Raw genomic sequence first — 17,476 nt, forward strand, 5'->3', positions numbered from 1 at the left:
GACTTGATACTCAGTGATGGAATGTAACCATTATAGTACATTCAAGAACTCAAGAATACCACATACAATTTGCTTCTTATTCTTTATTAAGTGCTCGATGTTTTGTGATGAGTGAGTGATGTGTCTGTCTCTCTTCTAGAACGCCCAGCATATTTCCTGATATACGCATTTTAACATAATTATTCAGGAGCAAGATCTTTGTCAAAGATCTTGTCAAACTCTTATCTTGACCTTCACATTCTTTCACTTTCTCCTGGAGTATGACTCTCCTCCTCCTCCTCCTCTCTCTCACTCTCTCTCTCTCTCTCTCTCTCTCTCTCTCTCTCTCACTATTTATCTGTGTTCATGCTGCCTCTCCTTCCTCTCATCCAGTGGCCCAACATGTTACAACATGAAATCATGACCAGGTTACTCAAGATAATCCACAGACCAGGATTTCTGGAAAAAGACGTTGCTGTTGAGTTTTTCTTTGAGTACCACAAGCCGAGTTTCATATTGTCCCATTATATCCGAGAGAAGGCAGACCTCTCAGTTACAGAACATAATAAGCAGCAAATCAAATGCATGGGCTTGGTCGACGTTAACTAACATAAATAGCCGGAAATTAGCTATTTTAAAATTCCCTTTAATGATAGCTCTTACCTTTTCAATAAGCTTATACTAATTGCTACCGCTAATTGTAAAACCATTACGTGGGAAATAGAAAACACATCATGAGCATAGAAAGCTTCATATCTGCATCAAATAACCAAAGATAAAATGTTACAAAGGCTACCACAACCCACAAATGTCAATGTCAAAGATGATGACGTCGGGGTAAGTAGGGTTGACCCTTCTCCCTAATGATGGTTGAATACAAATCCTGTCAATCAAATATTTCTCAAATCAAATGAGTCAATAATATACGTGATTAGACACAACAAAGTTGACAAGTTTTATATCTATGTTAAAAGACATTTGGTTTTACAGGAGGGACAGAGGATGGGAGGGAAAGTTGGGTTTATAATGAAAGCTACCTGCATCTACGTCTCCTGCCACCAGATCAGCCAAATCAGCCAAACTAAATGTCAATAGTCGGGCTTCATACAGTGGAAAGCAGTTGCTATGGATATTTATAACGCAATATGTAGAATTCAAATATATGCACTTAAATGTCAAGATTTGGACCTGAATGCATCAACAACACAACTAAATACCCATATACATTGATAAAAAAGGGGTTTGGGTTTTTGTTTTGTTTTTTAAATGAGAGGAGAATCTTACCCTCTCCAACCCCTTTTTTAGCTTTTTCTTTGTGTCGATGTGTCTGTAGTTTCCCAGTGGGGAATAACCACATACTTTTCAAGGAAAGAGTGTTTGGACAAAGAGATTTGAAGTCAAAGGAGAAGTGTGTGTGTGTGTGTTTGTGTGTGCATAACCGTTGGACCTACAGTGGGAAGAGGAAGTTTATGCGTTTATGCAATAGCTCACAGCTGTCAAATAAAAGTGTGTTTGTGTGTGTGTGTGTGTGTGTGTGTGTGTGTGTGTGTGTGTGTGTGTGTGTGTGTGTGTGTGTGTATTCAGTCCAGGTGCAGAATGACAAAACCCAGAGATGGAAGAGAATGACAGAGTGATGGGTTCCCTATTGTCAGTGGAGTTCTTCAGAGCCTTTGTGTCAAGGGTCTACATTTTTGCCACATGGTAAGCAGAGACCTGTGCCTGAACATGTTTTACAAGCTAAAGTAGTTAAGCAGAAGTATTTGTTTTTGAATTAGTCAAAAGGGTACAAGCATCCCTTAAAAACCGCGCAAAGCACCCTTATTATGTTTTAGAATCCATGTATATGTAACTTTGTGGGACAGTGTGGAATAGAGCTATACTGTATATATAAATGTCATATGTTATACACCTTTAGAATTGAAGAAAACACAATAAGAATAAATGCCTTCTTAAGAACGGTTGGTGAATTAGGCCTATTGTTTGTGATGAACATCATTTTCACGGTATAGTTGCAGTGTTTTACGGGGCCCGTGTATACCCTTGTACTGGTTAAACCTGTTCCGTATCTATATGCTCTCTGTTGTTTCACACATTACTTCCAAACCACCAGCACGACCCAAATCCGGTTGTTATTATCTATGTACCTGAATGCCTCTTTCCCACAGATAGAAACCAGAGGAACAAGACTTTAAGCGTTATCAGCATCACAAGGCAAAACCCTGGAGCCGGTTCACCGAAAGTGTGTGAGAAGTAGAGGAAAAGGTTTGAATTCAGCTCTTTCACTTGAGACAAACCAGGCCGCTTTTCCTGGATCTGATCCACTGATATTGACTGACAGGGGCTAGATTCAGCTAAATATCTATTTGTATTATTATCAAGGGTTTAAAAAATCTGGATTGTAACATTGTCGAATTTCATGACGATAAAAAAGTAAAAGTAGGCTACTCATTGTACAGAGGGGCCCATTTCAGAATGTGTATTTAATTATTGGATTATAATTATTGATGATAATGATGATTGTGATGATAATGTGTTTATCAACTTGAAATAATGTTGATCTTTGTAAAGATGAAGCTTATTTTATTTACTTAATATATATTTTATCTGCTGTGTATCTTGTGAGATCACAGTTCTTGATCCCCTTTCCAGTGAAAACTCTAGATGTGTTGATTTTAAATGTTTGTGATGAACTGAAGGATGAAGTGTTTCCTTTATGGATTGGAAAATGATCCTACTTCATAAGCTACTTAAACTATTTGAAAAGCCTCTTGGATAAGCTTGAATATGCATGGCCAGAGAGCTGTCTGGGCTGATAAAAAAATGAATTTTTTGAAATATGTGGTAAGTAAGTTTACTTCAAAATCAATACGCCCTTTTTATACTCTAAGCAAATTGTTCTGAATAATACTTACATCGTTTTACCAAAGTAAAGTTTTGGATGCAGGACTTTTATTTGAAGTTGAGTGTTTTCACAGGGTGGCATTGCTACTTTTACCTATTAATGGATTTGAATACATCTTCTGTACTTGGTCAGTACTCTGCTTGTAGGTATTTGTAAAACATTGATTCCCAGCCTACCCCTTATTTTTTGGCACAGTGAACATCACAGATTAATGCCACATTAATACTATTATCATATGATCAGGTAGTGGGGAGCACCTGATGTAGACCACCCTCTGCTGTACAGGGGATGAGCCACTGGCCTGTTAAGAGTGACAGTAAGGAAATGGCTTTGTCAAGTGTGTGGTGTGTGTGTCTGAACATGTGTGCATTTTGTCGATAAGAGTACCCTTGTCTCATGCCTTGAACTCATACAGTTCTTTCTTCATGTGGATTCACTGAGAAAGTGTTTTTTTCTCTCTCTGACGGTAGTAATTAATGTCTTCCTGCCCCAAACTGTGCGAAAACAGGGAAACTGTCACACAAATATTGACACACGGAAACAGACTCTGGGTGTTTGTGGGAGGGGGGACCAATGGGCCACCAAGCTGTTGGCCCAGCCAGACAGAGAAGTTATTATCTGGGCATGACACACACCCTTCTGCCCTGAAGGAAGGGGCTCCAATTCCATACACAATCATTTATGGATAAAGATGCTCAAATTGACAGAGTTGAGGTGCTAAAAAGCAATACAAGATTGTGTTGTAGAAAAAAGTTTGAAATTTGAAACCCTTTTTAAATACCAATAAAACTCAAAACAATTTAATTTCAAGTACAATTAACAGAAGAAATTGTAAAGATAAGATAAGAGATAAAATAAGATAATCCTTTATTAGTCCCGCAGCAGGGACATTTGCAGGATTACAGCAGCATAGGGTAAAGTGCACACAAGAGACATAGTAAAGATAAAAATAAAATGAAATAAAAACAAGTATTATAAATAAGCAATAAAAAACAGTAAAAAAATCCACAATAACTGAAATATTATATGTACAGACAAAAACTATTATAGCTATAAAATATGAAATTTCTATTATCATTGAGGCAAATGAAAGCCATTTTAAATTTCCTTGATTTCAAAAATGTCCTTTCGGATTACTCATTATCAATTTGTATATGTCAAAGAGGATACCTTTAGGGCAATGATACAAGTAATATACTTTTTGTTGCAACTTATGTGTCAGTGATGTTCTTGTCTGCTTAAAAGGCCGTTGACTTCAGATTTGTGATTACAGTACCTGCCCTGTTGATTAAGCATCTTCTGAATTGCTGCCCTGGCCGTTGCTAAGTGTGTTTACTTTAGATCATAATACAGTTACCCGCTACTCAACCGGGCTTGTTTACATGTCTGCAGCGTTAGGAGGTGTTTAGGAGAAGTCTTAAAAAAAGATCTACTTGTCCAACAAGCTAATCAAATCTATTTTGTATTTCACACAGGAACATTTCTTTGTGCTGGGTTAACCAAGTGGTTCGGGCACATTTTATGCATAAGTAGAAATAAATAAGGAGTTGACCACATTATTAATACCGAATTCATAATACAGTGGCAGAACCAGCTACGATGCCAGTGTTTAATAATATGCTGTATGTCTCACTGTGTGGAAGTGACTGGGATCATTATTTTATGTGTTAGGCAGCATCAGACCGGACTTGAGCAGTAATATAAATTCATAGATTTTTTATTTATTATTAATATAATAACATCTGCTTTAGTAACTTCCTAAATAAGTCTTCAAAATGAAGAGGAATTACAATTGTAATAAGTTGTAGACATAAAAGGAATTGAATATATCGGCCTCATTGTCACTGATACCCTATCCAGCTATTTCTGTCAGTTTCGGTGGTTATCCGATATCAGTATTGGATTGTTGCACTCCTAAAATACAGATTGAAAGGAACTGTGAATCTGTATCTTGTTCTGGCTCTATAGTCACACGCCTATTACTTAGTGGACTCCTAGGTCATATAAAAAATATTATTACAATATTGAAAGCATAACAAATACTTTAAAAATATGATGAAACAACATAATATCATCCCCTGAAATCACAATTATATTTTTAATGACCCTTCATAATGGGACAATATTTGAGTTCAAATTGTTTTTTTCTTCTCTCTCTTTCTCTCTCTCTCTCGCTCTTTATCTCTCAGGCTCTCTTTCTCTCTCTCTCTCTCTCTCTCTCCCTCTCCAACCCTCTCCCTCAAAAAGGAAATTCATTTGTCTTACACTTACTGTATGTGGCACTTGTCTGAGGTGAAACAGGGAAGGGAGGAAGTGTTGAGACATTTATTATCAACTGAAGGCTTCTCCTTGAACTGCCGTGACTTTGCTTATACCACATTTGTACATCGCTTTGGACAAAAGCTTTTTTTAAATGAATAAAAACGTAAATTTTGTTTCGCCGAACAACCTCTCCCTGTGTTCAGAGGAACATTCAGAATGTGAATGTAACCAGAGCTTAATAACCCCGTTCCCTTCCTTCCCACTCAAACACACGCACTTGGCAGCCCATAATTTCACCCCTTCAGATGTACCTATATAACCCCCCACTCCCTCTACATTTTGTTGCTGGGCTTCTGTTACTTAGCTACCAGTTGCCACGGTTGCTTGGGCTGACGGGGTTACCCTGGCAACCATACCTATCCCATTGTGTGGCAATGCAGCCACAGTGGGCCTATCCCAAGGATACACACACACACACACACACACACACACACACACACACACACACACACACACACACACACACACACACACACACACACACACACACACACAGGGATACACACATGCAAACACACACACATGGATAACGTTATCTCAATGCAGCCCCCTCCCCTTTTCAGTGTCCAACGCTACATGCCTCCCCAGCACACACACACACACACACACACACACACACACACACACACACACACACACACACACACACACACACACACACACACACTATTACACTTAGCACACAGCAGCAGCTCCTGGTGGGGAGGAAGCAGTTGAGCCTTGGCACAATGATACACACACGCACACACACACACACACACACACACACACACACACACACACACACACACACACACACACACACACACACACACACACACACATGCTGCGTCTGAAATTGCATACTATGCACCACATATTCAATGTGTACTATCTTTCAACTTTTGGTGAGTTAACAGTTATATATTAACTGTTGTGTGTGCCTTTACGCCTTTACTTCACCTGTGGAGAATACTGCTGTGTGTGTGTGTGTGTGTGTGTGAGAGAGAGAGGTATTAATACCTCATTAATAATCAAACCTGTTTCCAACCCACCCACGACGCTTTAATCACTCCTCCCTCTCCGTGTTTCTTCCACTCTCTGATTCAGTTTCTCATTTGTAAAAAACAAAGAAATTCACTCAATTGTGACTAAGTGCAATCAGTATCTGAAGAAATACTGCTTTGATTCAGGATACGTGTGTGTGTGTGTGTGTGTGTGTGTGTGTGTGTGTGTGTGTGTGTGTGTGTGTGTGTGTGTCATGCGGTCAGCTACGGTGATAATGTATTCACTGAAAACCCGCTAACATAAACACTGACACTCTTTCAGTCAGAACCACATACTGTTTTATACAAACTCAGAATGAATAATCAGAAAATGACCTGTTCATTTTCATGTGAACGTAAACACTCGCTGCTCCCCCGTCAGCAGGAGGTAAACAGAGAGGGATTAGACACTCATTAAATAGAGGCGAGTCATTATTCATTCAAGCATCCACCCTTTTAAAAAAGAGAGCTTTGAAGAGCTGGAAGAGATAAAACCAAAAGGAATACTTTACACATGATTTAAACTTTTTAAATTATGCAAAATTTCCCAGTAAAATAAAATGAAAGTCACTCACAAACTGAGATGAATGAATACAGGCTCAACAGGTTTTCAGTTGAGACACATCATTCATCTAAACACTAGATGGTGCTGCTGATTAATGAGAAACAGTCAAATACAGTAGTTGAAGAACACAGAAACTAAGACCTGAAAGGAAAAATGACACATAACTCACTAAATAAAAAATAAAATACAAAAATAGCTACACTGTTACATTGTAAGAAACTTATAGTGAAATTCACAGGATTTGCCTGGCAGCAATTCACAGCTTACTTACTGTAAAAAACATAACGGTAATTAACTGGCAACAAATAACACTGTAACCACAGGGAGTCAATGCTGAGTCAATTATTAACATAAAAAGAACATCGTGATCATAAAATGTTAAAACAATAACAAGTTAGGCTGGTTAAAGTTGTATAGAGATACAGTGTGCAACAGTTTTTTGATTATGTTCACTATTGTTTTTACGGTTTCAGATCCTCTTATCCACTTTTAATATGGTCGAATTGGCATGTTGGTCAATTTTCTACCAAGCCAGTTTGACTTTATAAAAAAAACAACAGCAACTAACTGTACTGTAGTAATGTGCCATTGAAATTCAATCCCTACAAAATGTTTCGTAAAATGTGAATAAGATAACAGGTGTTACTGCCACAAAAAGAATGACTGTGTTGTATTCGTAATATACTAGGGGCTGCAACAATAACTTTCACTCTAAATCTGCTGGACATTTACAATAATTGGTTAATTATTTGGTTCATTAGATGTCAGAAAGTTGTGAAAAACACTATTTATCATTTTCCGAAATCCCAAAATAAATTCTATTTTATGTAAAAACAAATTGGATTGTAAAAATTCTTCCCCAAATTGTTCATTTTGAATGTCCATTACAGTTTTTGCCTCATGGTTCTACTGTGACCTGTCATACCTGTGATGGAATTGCATGCAATCTTATAAGTCCAACAGACAACTATAACCAGTATTTGGGGTGAAATCCCCTGAATTGTCACTTCCAAATAAGTAGTCTGCATATATATGATTAAACTTTTAAATTTAGAATCCTGTCTAGTTTTCTTAGGAATTTTAAGAAATACAACTTTCTCTATAAATAAAGTGTTATCTTATCTAATCTAGTACTGCCATGTCCCTAGATGTGTTGGAATTACAATTAAATAATATATTTAGATGAATGACAAAAAACATTCAAAAGATTAGACTAACAATGCTTTGTACTGTAGACATGTTGAGTCTGTTCTATTTGTGTTTGTGGGCCTTCTGCATGTTGCGTGCTGTCGGGAATCCTTTCAGGTCACGCTGAACCAGCAGGCTGCATTCATGAACTCAATGCTGTCTCCATAGGGTGAATAAACATGCTTTACATACGGCGGCTCATTAAGGTGTGTGTTTGTGCATGTGTGTGGGAGGGTGTGTGTACTATATATGAATGGAAATCCGTGTAAAGGTATTTTTAAGTGTGTGTGCACTCTACAATGACAGAATGACAGTAGAGAGAGTTCAGTTTAATGAAGGTAACGTGCTCTAACAGGTGATTAAGGGGTTGAATATGACACAGTGTATGTTTTGGTTATTTGCCTGTTTATCATTCAGCATACTACTTTTATATTGACTGCAGGCCAATCAGACTTCAACAGTAGGCTGCGTTTGTGGACACAAGCGGTCTCCACAGGATTTAGAAACATGCTTAACATACAGCGGCTCATGATTAATATGTATGTATGCTGTATCTTAGTGTGTGTGTGTGTGTGTGTGTGTGTGTGTGTGTGTGTGTGTGTGTGTGTGTGTGTGTGTGTGTGTGTGTGTGTGTGTGTGTGTGTGTGTGTGAGAGAGAAAGTCAGTGTGTGTGCTAGTTGGAGCTGTCCACATTATAAACTCAGAAGAAATGTAGTACATTTGTGTGTGCGTTCTGCAGCACGGCGGTAAACATGCCATGCATATAGCGCAAAGCCTAGTTTAACTATTGTAAAAGCAGCAACTTGCAGTCAATGCATTGGACTCTCTTCTTTGATAAGGCCACATACAGTTGGTGTTCAGCCTGAGACTTAATGTTACAGGTTAGTCTCTCTAACTGTTCTAACTCTAAACCCATAATAAAACCCATTTACTTTGAGACAAGGAGATCGGAAGTGCAGAAATGCTGACTCAAACCTGCGGCACTAAACATGCAAGTGGCAGCAGATTTGTTTTAAGCTTGTTGGAAATACATATGTATAATATGTGTGTGTGTATATACTGTATATATATATATTCCTGTGATAGTCTGGTCACCCGTCCAGGGTCTACCCTGCCTTCGCCCCATGTCAGCTGGGAATGGCAGGTGAATTCAGCTTAAAGCTTCCAGCCTTTATTGATTCTTCCACTTTACTACACTTCAGCCATGAAGGAAATATGCAGATGACTTGGAAGAGACAGCTTCTTCATAGATTTTAAAGCCATGATATATTTGGAAAAATAGATATAGTACCAAAGGAGATACAACTCAGTGTTTGAAAGCTGCTCTTTTGGTGTACAGATATTGCATGTTTCATGTGAGAAAACCCAAAGTATGATGTGAAAAATAAACTTATTAAACTTAATTCCTCAGAGGCCGGCTCCTTTTTGGGAATTTGAAGTTTTTGCTTGAGAGCTGTTAGATTTTCTAAAAAGATGTGTAGGCTGTGCAAGTATACTGAATGTGTACTTCAAGCTGTAGACCACAACTCCACATCTACAGGGCTTATCTGAACATAGCCAGATGGTTGGTTTTTGTCTGTTCTCTGATGTTTTTATGTAGAGGAGGAAAGAAATACAAGACTGACATTAATGAAAGAGATTGGGAACTGAGTGAGAATCATACCTTTATCATAAATGTCACATGACCATGTTGGATGAGTGACTAGGAATGAAAACAAAAGCTTATGTTGTGTAAAAGCATGTTGAAGACACACTGATAGTGTTAGTTCTTGCATTGATTTAGAGCTGAAATATAAGTTGCTGATTGGCAGAAACATAATTGAATATATTTTAATTGAATATATTTTCAAGCAAAATTATTAAAAATCCTCAAGTTGCCAATGTAAATCTTCTTGACCTCTGATAAAATGTAATGATCATTTTAAAGCATTAGTTTAGAAAAATTCAGTAATTGTTTTTACATATACATAATTTTTTCCATTTGAGCGGTCGAGTGCTATTTAATTGACTAATTACCTTTACTCCTGCTTGCCTGTTGAAGTGTTAAATTACATTAATCTCTTTTGTCACTTGTATATATTTCCATACTGTGTGACCCTCTTCTATATGTATGTATGTTAGTGAGTGCGAGGAGGCGGGGCCAAGTGGGCACTGCAGCAGAAGAGAGGGAGAAATTACAGCTGGTAACGTTGTTTGATAGTGTGTATCAACTGGTGTAATGACGAACGATTGTTTTTGAGCACCAAATATAAAGTCTCGAGTCTCTGAAGGGCGAACCTCACGTTAAACCTCCAGGCATTGTCTGTGCGACCTAAGTGCAACTCGAGTCCAACACGCAGACTCGAGGCCCTCTCTCTGTCTAGTTTTTACCAAAACATTTTAATATATTGCTATATTTCCATTACGTTTTCACCAGTTATATATATAAATAAATAACCAAAAATTATTTGTCCGGTGGAGCGAAACATGTAACCTTGTAACTATTAACTAACATCGGTCTGACCTCAGCTGCCGACATGTTGAAGTTTGAACTTTGACCTGACTCTTCCATGCCGAAATAGCTCAGTTGGGAGAGCGTTAGACTGAAGATCTAAAGGTCCCTGGTTCGATCCCGGGTTTCGGCATGAGGTGTTGTTTTGGCTGATTTGCTTGATGGGATTATCTGTCTATCAGCACAACAAGCCAGGTCAGACAGTGCTAACAGCTAATAGCTGGTTTTAACTAGCTCTACTCAAATCTGTTGTTTAATGTAGCATTGTGGAAAAAAATAGGGTGAAGGAGAGTGTTTAACCATGTGTGTAGTACTAGTATGCACATGTGCAGTAATGTTTGGGATTTATGTACAAACCTGGTAGAGAGAGATGTGTTGTTGATGTTCCTGTATAGCGTTATAAACTGATGAATAATACTATAATGTGATATCAGTGCATAGACTTTTACATTTGCAGATACCCAATCTAGTACTTTTAGGCTGCATCAGAGGCATTTCTGATAATGAAACCAGAATCTGTATCAGAACAGCTCTACTCCTAATGCAAATTCAAAAAACGACTACTGTTTTATTATGATTTTCTTGTGAAGCATAAATGGACTACAACTGCATTTTGCTGTGCAAACCCTTTGTTGCAGAATGAGAATAAGGGATCCTTAAATCCTTGAAAAGTCCTCACAAGTACAGTAGGACCAACACTGAAATATCTGGTGGCTTTGACGCACAGCAGGGAGGCAGCTTTGTTCACTGTGTGGAATGTTTCCATTATTACTCTTATTCATCTTTGGAAATCCTGGTATATATATATATATATATATATGTGTGTGTGTGTGTGTGTGTGTGTGTGTGCGCGCACGCGCATATTGCCTTTTGTGACTTCTTGTGTTTGGTTTGGTGAATGCAAGCATGTGTGCACATATCTGCGTGTTTTTGTGCAGTTTAGTCGCACAGTCTTCTGCTTTCTTATGTGTGTGTGTGCGCTATGTGTGTGTGTGTTCTATGTGGCAGGCTTTATGTGTTTGTATAAATGCTTGTACATCAATGTTTGTTCATATATCTGCATACATTACTGTGCCACTCTGTGTTTGTGTGTGTGTGTGTCCCAGCCAGGAGTCAGCAGCAGACCTCGTCCTCGACGCCCACTCACACTCCCTCCAGCTGACTGGCACCATGGCAACCGAGAGATCCAGCCAGCCGAGCAGGCCAGGGCCTTGTGTGTGAGTGTGTGTGTGCACGCGCACTCTTGTGACCATTTCTGTGTGTTAAGGTGTGTCGTACGTGTTTGTCTCTATAGTTTTTGTTTGTGTATTTTGTGTGTGCACTGTGAGCATTTACATATGTGTGCATTCATTCCCAGCTATGTCGTACACGTGTCAGCTCATGCATACATACATACATGTGTTTATTTGAATGAGAGTGAGCACATAGGCATTTGTGTGCATGTTGAATGTTCATTTAGGCATGCAGGCGTATTGCTGCATAGCTGTGTGTGTGTGTGTGTGTCTGTAGGCATGTGTGTGTGTTTGTGAGAGTGTGTGTGTGGATGGGTAGTGTTGTTTGGCTGTCTGCTGGGTCAGAATTAAGAGTTTCATTTTCCATGGATGCAGCTGGAAAAGGATCAGGGCTGTGAGAGGCTCTCCTCAACCTTGAATACTGTCATCTCTTTATTAGCATTGGGAAACATAACTATCTCTGACTGTAACAAAGACCAAATACATTGCCAACAAAGGTACAAAAAGAAACAGAACTCCCACCCAAACAGCATTTTAGGTCACTGAAAATTGAGCTTTCGTAATTCTGCAGCCAGGGTGAAAATTTTCAGAAACTCAGATTTTCTGGCATCTAACTTCAGAGTGTGCGCAGTTATCTCTTTCATCCATGAACCGTGGACATGTCCAAATACACTTGCTTTCCCACTATATTGATGAACAGAGGCGTCAGAATGCGTCCCAGTGTCACTGCTATCCATCACTCTCATATGACAGAATTTGATCAGGTAGTAAAAAGGTCTTAAAAAGTCTTGAATATAACTAAGTGAACCCTGCAGAAACCCACTATAAAGACTTCATACAACTATCATGGCTTTGTCTTTAGGTAACATAAAGGTTACCAATGTCACTGTGAATGTGTACTAGTAGTAGTAATAGGGATCAGTGGGTACCAAAAGGAGAATAATAGTTTCACTCCCAGGTCAGGGGTGAGATATGGGAGTGAAAAACTGTCCATATTCTTCATACCTCTTATAGTGGACAGAAAGTTATTGTGCAAGGCACAGGTCTTTGCAGCTGCTCCTCTGAAACCACTCAATGTCTGAAAGAAGAAGAACTGCAGGTTTCAAACCACTCTTCAGTCTCATCCTGGTTTGGGACAGTTCCACGCCCTGTGCAGGGCCTCGGCAAACTGACAGTGGAGATTTCAACACTCATAGGTCTTATGTGTGTGAGTGTATTAAACAGTAGAAGAGAAAGAGGAAGAAAAAGGAGAAGAGGACAGTTTCACAGAGAAGGAAATCCAAAAAGGCCCAACCCGAGATGGCCTCAGACACGGCTGAAAAAAAAAAAAAAAAAAAAAAACCTGCCCGGAGGGAATAAAAACAATATGGACGGAAAAAACAACTAGACAGTAACAGTCACGATATATATCACACAGCAGAGTCTGTATGTGAAGCTGCATTAGGACCTCCTGGTCTGACAAATAACTCACCCTCCTTCAGTGGCAACATACAGTATTTAATTGAAATACATACATTATATAATAATGTGTATGGAAATTATTTTGGAATATATTGCTCTATTGCCAATAAACAGTAAAAAAAGATCAATTATTTTCATATATTAAAAATCTGAGGACATCTGAAAGGATGCATACTTAGTGCTCGTTATCTGCTAACCTAAGTGAACAGGCTCAGTATGTTTTATAAAACAGAATTTAGGACACGTGATTCACGGATAAACTTCTTACATAGTTGTAATCAGTCTAATTCCTCTCAATCAGCAGTTGGTTTCCCACCAGCTGACCTCGACGGGCGAATGTTGGCCTCCCGGACAACGGCACAGAGAAAAAAAAAGGGGGAGCGGGAGGAGAAACTCGAGTGTTTTGAAACACACTTTCACTTCCCATGGTGGAAAGTTATTTTCATCCGCTTGGTCGAGTTTCTCTCTTTTTTTCTCTCCGTCTTATTCCTACGGGGAAACGCAGGTTCTTTCAGATAAGACACACAGACACAAACATAACGGCCCATTTTGGACTCCAATGAACTTCAGTTGTCTTTAAAAAACAGACAAACCTGTATATTTTCTCTCATTTTGATCTTAGATAATATCTGTCAACATATCATAACCTGTGTGTATTTCAGAATAAAATCATAATTGCAATCGTTTAGCAAAACATATTTTAAAGGAGTAAATTACATATCAGGAATTCCAATTATCTATCTCAAATTGACTGATAGTTCAAAAATTAAACAAGAAATATAAAGATTTTAATATAGATATCCTACAGTAGGCCTTTTTCGCAGCAGATATTTTCTTTTATTAAAAAAGCACTGGTTCAGTTTGCTGGAAATGTTGTCCATCCAATTTTTATGTAGAACTTTTATGAAAAAGAAAATTAATTTTTTTGTAATCTTGCTTTCATAATGAAATAGAGTAAATGTGAAACTTTCTTCAAATAGTTATTTCAGTTATTGGGCTGAAGTTGCTTAGCGCAGTACAAACGTCTCTTAAAGTCCTCAATGTGATAGACAAATTAAAACAAGAACAGTTTTCTCCAGAGATCGCTTTATGTTGTAAAAACCCTTGTTTGTGTTGAGGGATTCGTTATAAGCTGTTGACCTCTCAGAAAAGGAAACAAGGCAGACATCACCTTCTAACTAAATTTCTACTTTATCACAAATATGATTCAGAGACAAAAGCAGTATCAGTAGTATCAGTATCAGTTGAGTGTCCTGCTGTATAATTCTAATAAAATTGCAGATCAAAGAATGAAGTTCAAACAGGTTGGATTCATGTTGTGCTACCAATTACCTTACAAGTGTCTCCTTTTTCATCTGTTGCTGCATTCCAGGGCTGCTGGATGAGCAGAGATGAGCATTACTCTGCATCTAAAGGCTCAGGCTGACAAGAGGAGACAAACGGAACGGTTGACTGTTTCAGGTGGTTGTCACTCTGTGTTGTCATGGTGCTGATACACTGCTGGGTTTGTCAGTTCGACACGGGAAGCTTGCTTATCTCTGGTTCGTCTCAATGTAGCAAAAGTACCAAATATGTAACATGTTTTTGTTTTTGCTGACACCCAGTGTGTTTAGAACAATGGGCAGGAATCATGCAAGAACCAGTCACGTGAACAGATTCGTTTTTAAGTAGCTTGAACCAATGATTTAAGTTTCACTATTTAATTGTATATTTCATTACTTTGAAGTTTGAGTTTGAAAACCCTTGATAAATCACACTTCATAGTTATGTCGACACTTAGAATTATCCCAATTGACTCTGCAATACAAATTGTAGGCTACCTTTCACAATAAAAGCCCTAGACGTATAAGTGTTTACCAGAGGGAATTCAAATTCACTCAGAGCATTTCGCTAAAAGGAAACTCAATAAAATAGCCTGCAGTATTTTAGGCTTAACAACAATTTACCTCAGAGGGATTGACTGAGGCTGCTCTGGGTCAATAGGATTCTGGCATCTAGTACACTGCCTGCGGGAATCTATTCAAATATTTTATTGAAAAAGTGTTGCAACTGACTCAAATTTGCATATCTGCAAAAAAAAAAAGTTCACAGGCGAGTAATCCGCATTTTCTTGCCATTAATTCATCACGCCCTTGATGTGTAGAAGCTTTAATGGTGGCTCATTTTGGTGTGTTCGGTAAATTACCTTCTCCATTAGACTGTTCTGACTGAAGAGTTGAGTTAAGCTACAGCACTCTGCTAAAATAATCATTATTATTTTATTCCTTTCAGGTGTGCCTGTTTCTGTCTGCTCTGGAAGAAGATTGCTAGCTACTGTCCTCCCTTACCGGCCTGCCTGCACATAATTAAGGTGACTGAACATATTTACACATACACACTGTGACAGAGATGTACGCTCATGTATTTATGAGCACCATCTCTAGATCTCAGATTGCTCCAAAATGCATTTTGTTCTATAAACTATTATATAACTTTGGACAAAAGGTGCCAAAGGTAATGCCAAATGTTTTTATGAATTTGTTTTGAGGATTGTCAGTGCTCTTTAAGATTTTGTTTTTAAATGGCACTTCATATAAATAAGGTCGCTAACCCCTGAGCATTAAGGGTTCCTTCAGATTCGTTCAAAGCAACACTAACCTTTCACATATTAATGTGTGAAAACAATTGTGGTTCCGCAAATTATCCTTTTCTCTTCCAATAAAACAGCTCCAAATTTCACATCTGAACATTTTTGAGTGTTGTCTCTCATCTTGTGGTAGGACTGAGTCGCATTCACATTCAGATCTTATAGCTTATACAAAATCAATGTGACTGTCAGCGTCAGTGAAGACACCTGAGCAAGACTAGCAAACAGTAACATGAGCTTAGCTACACTTAAACTTCTATTCATCTTCTGATGCGTCCCAGGATGTACACTGTAAAGGGAATACACTTCTTTCCATAAATAAGTATGAACGAACAAGATGTAAACTGTCAGTTCAACAGAGCGTTCCTCTTTCAGGCTGGAAGAGGATGCTGTGTGTTGGGGGAGTATTTTCAGCAGCCTGGTTAAGTGCCAGCTTAAATATTTTGATATGAGTACTGTAGCTGTTTGTACAGCGGGTTACTGGCCTGTTTGTATCTCTGCTTGCTCCAGTGATTACAAGGTTGCATCTGACTGTCGGATGGTTAGACACCTCAGCTGAGAATCATCCTCAAAAAGAGTTTCTTTATTCTGATCATCTAAAAATGTTTAGTGTGTTAATCAATCGTCTAATATCATGGGCTGCATAGATCTTGTCTTGACTGTGTTTTTCTTTATTAATTAAAATGATATGCAAGGCAGGTTTCTTTGTACAAAACATCTTTCAACAATGCTGCATTCAAAGAGCTTTACTTAAGACAGTAAATGGCAAAAGACACATATAAATAAGATTTTTTTAAATAAGATTTTAAAAGAATGCAATGATAAAGGTAATCACAATAAACTTTAGGTGAATAATGATACCAGCCGAAGAATAAACAAACACAGCTTGAGATGTGAATAAAGACTCAGCAGACAAAAGTTGTAAGCCTTTAGCAAACCTCATGTTTTCTGTAAATGTGTTGCATAAAAATCTGTTTAATTTTGTCCCAAGGGAGAGTAAGCAGGTTTGTCCCGCACACCTGAGAGGTACTCTAGTTCCCAGTCTCGGAAGTTAATGACCAGCCTAGTCGGTAGATGAACCAGTGGGTTGCCAATGCCAACTTATGTGTCCCTTACCCTGAGCAAAACATCTTTATCAATATTGAAGGTTTTTACCGAGGGGTTTGTTCATATACCATTCATCGCCTGATTTATAGAACAGAATTTTGAACCTGGCTTTATCCAATGCAAAGATTTCTGTTTTGGACATTTATGCAAATGTGCACATATTAAAAAAGAAAACTGCCTAATTTCTTTACTTACACATACATTGTCAAAAAAATTGTGACGCAAAAACTGTCTTAGTGTTAATAATCAACTAGGGAAGTTTCATGACAGCATCTATGATAGTGATTGTTTTATTCACCTGAAGTGTCTCCCCTTAAAAAAGGTAGGAAATGTCCCTAAACCTGAACACTGACTACTAGTCTGTGCCACCAAACATCATTTTCCGATTTTTTTTTTTTTTACCAACAAACTAATAAAAGTCAGTTTTCATACAAGACTTATTAAGACTAAAACTAATCCGATGTTATTTTGGAAAATGTGATAAATTATAGATCAGGACTGCAGGACACTAACCAGTCATGTTAACCTCTTAAATGTTTGTTTTTCCATTTTTTTTATAGAAGATCTCGAAACATGTA

At 38.1% G+C, this 17,476-nt stretch overlaps 1 non-coding gene across 1 annotated transcript; it reads left to right on the forward strand.

The window, feature by feature from the left end:
- Positions 1–10,532: 10,532 nt before the first annotated feature.
- On the forward strand, positions 10,533–10,605 carry trnaf-gaa (transfer RNA phenylalanine (anticodon GAA)). Its single transcript has one exon. It is a non-coding gene; the product is annotated as a tRNA-Phe (tRNA).
- Positions 10,606–17,476: the final 6,871 nt, after the last annotated feature.

Source organism: Anoplopoma fimbria, chromosome 12 (genome assembly GCF_027596085.1).
Source record: "Anoplopoma fimbria isolate UVic2021 breed Golden Eagle Sablefish chromosome 12, Afim_UVic_2022, whole genome shotgun sequence".
In the NCBI taxonomy this organism is placed as follows: domain Eukaryota; kingdom Metazoa; phylum Chordata; class Actinopteri; order Perciformes; family Anoplopomatidae; genus Anoplopoma; species Anoplopoma fimbria.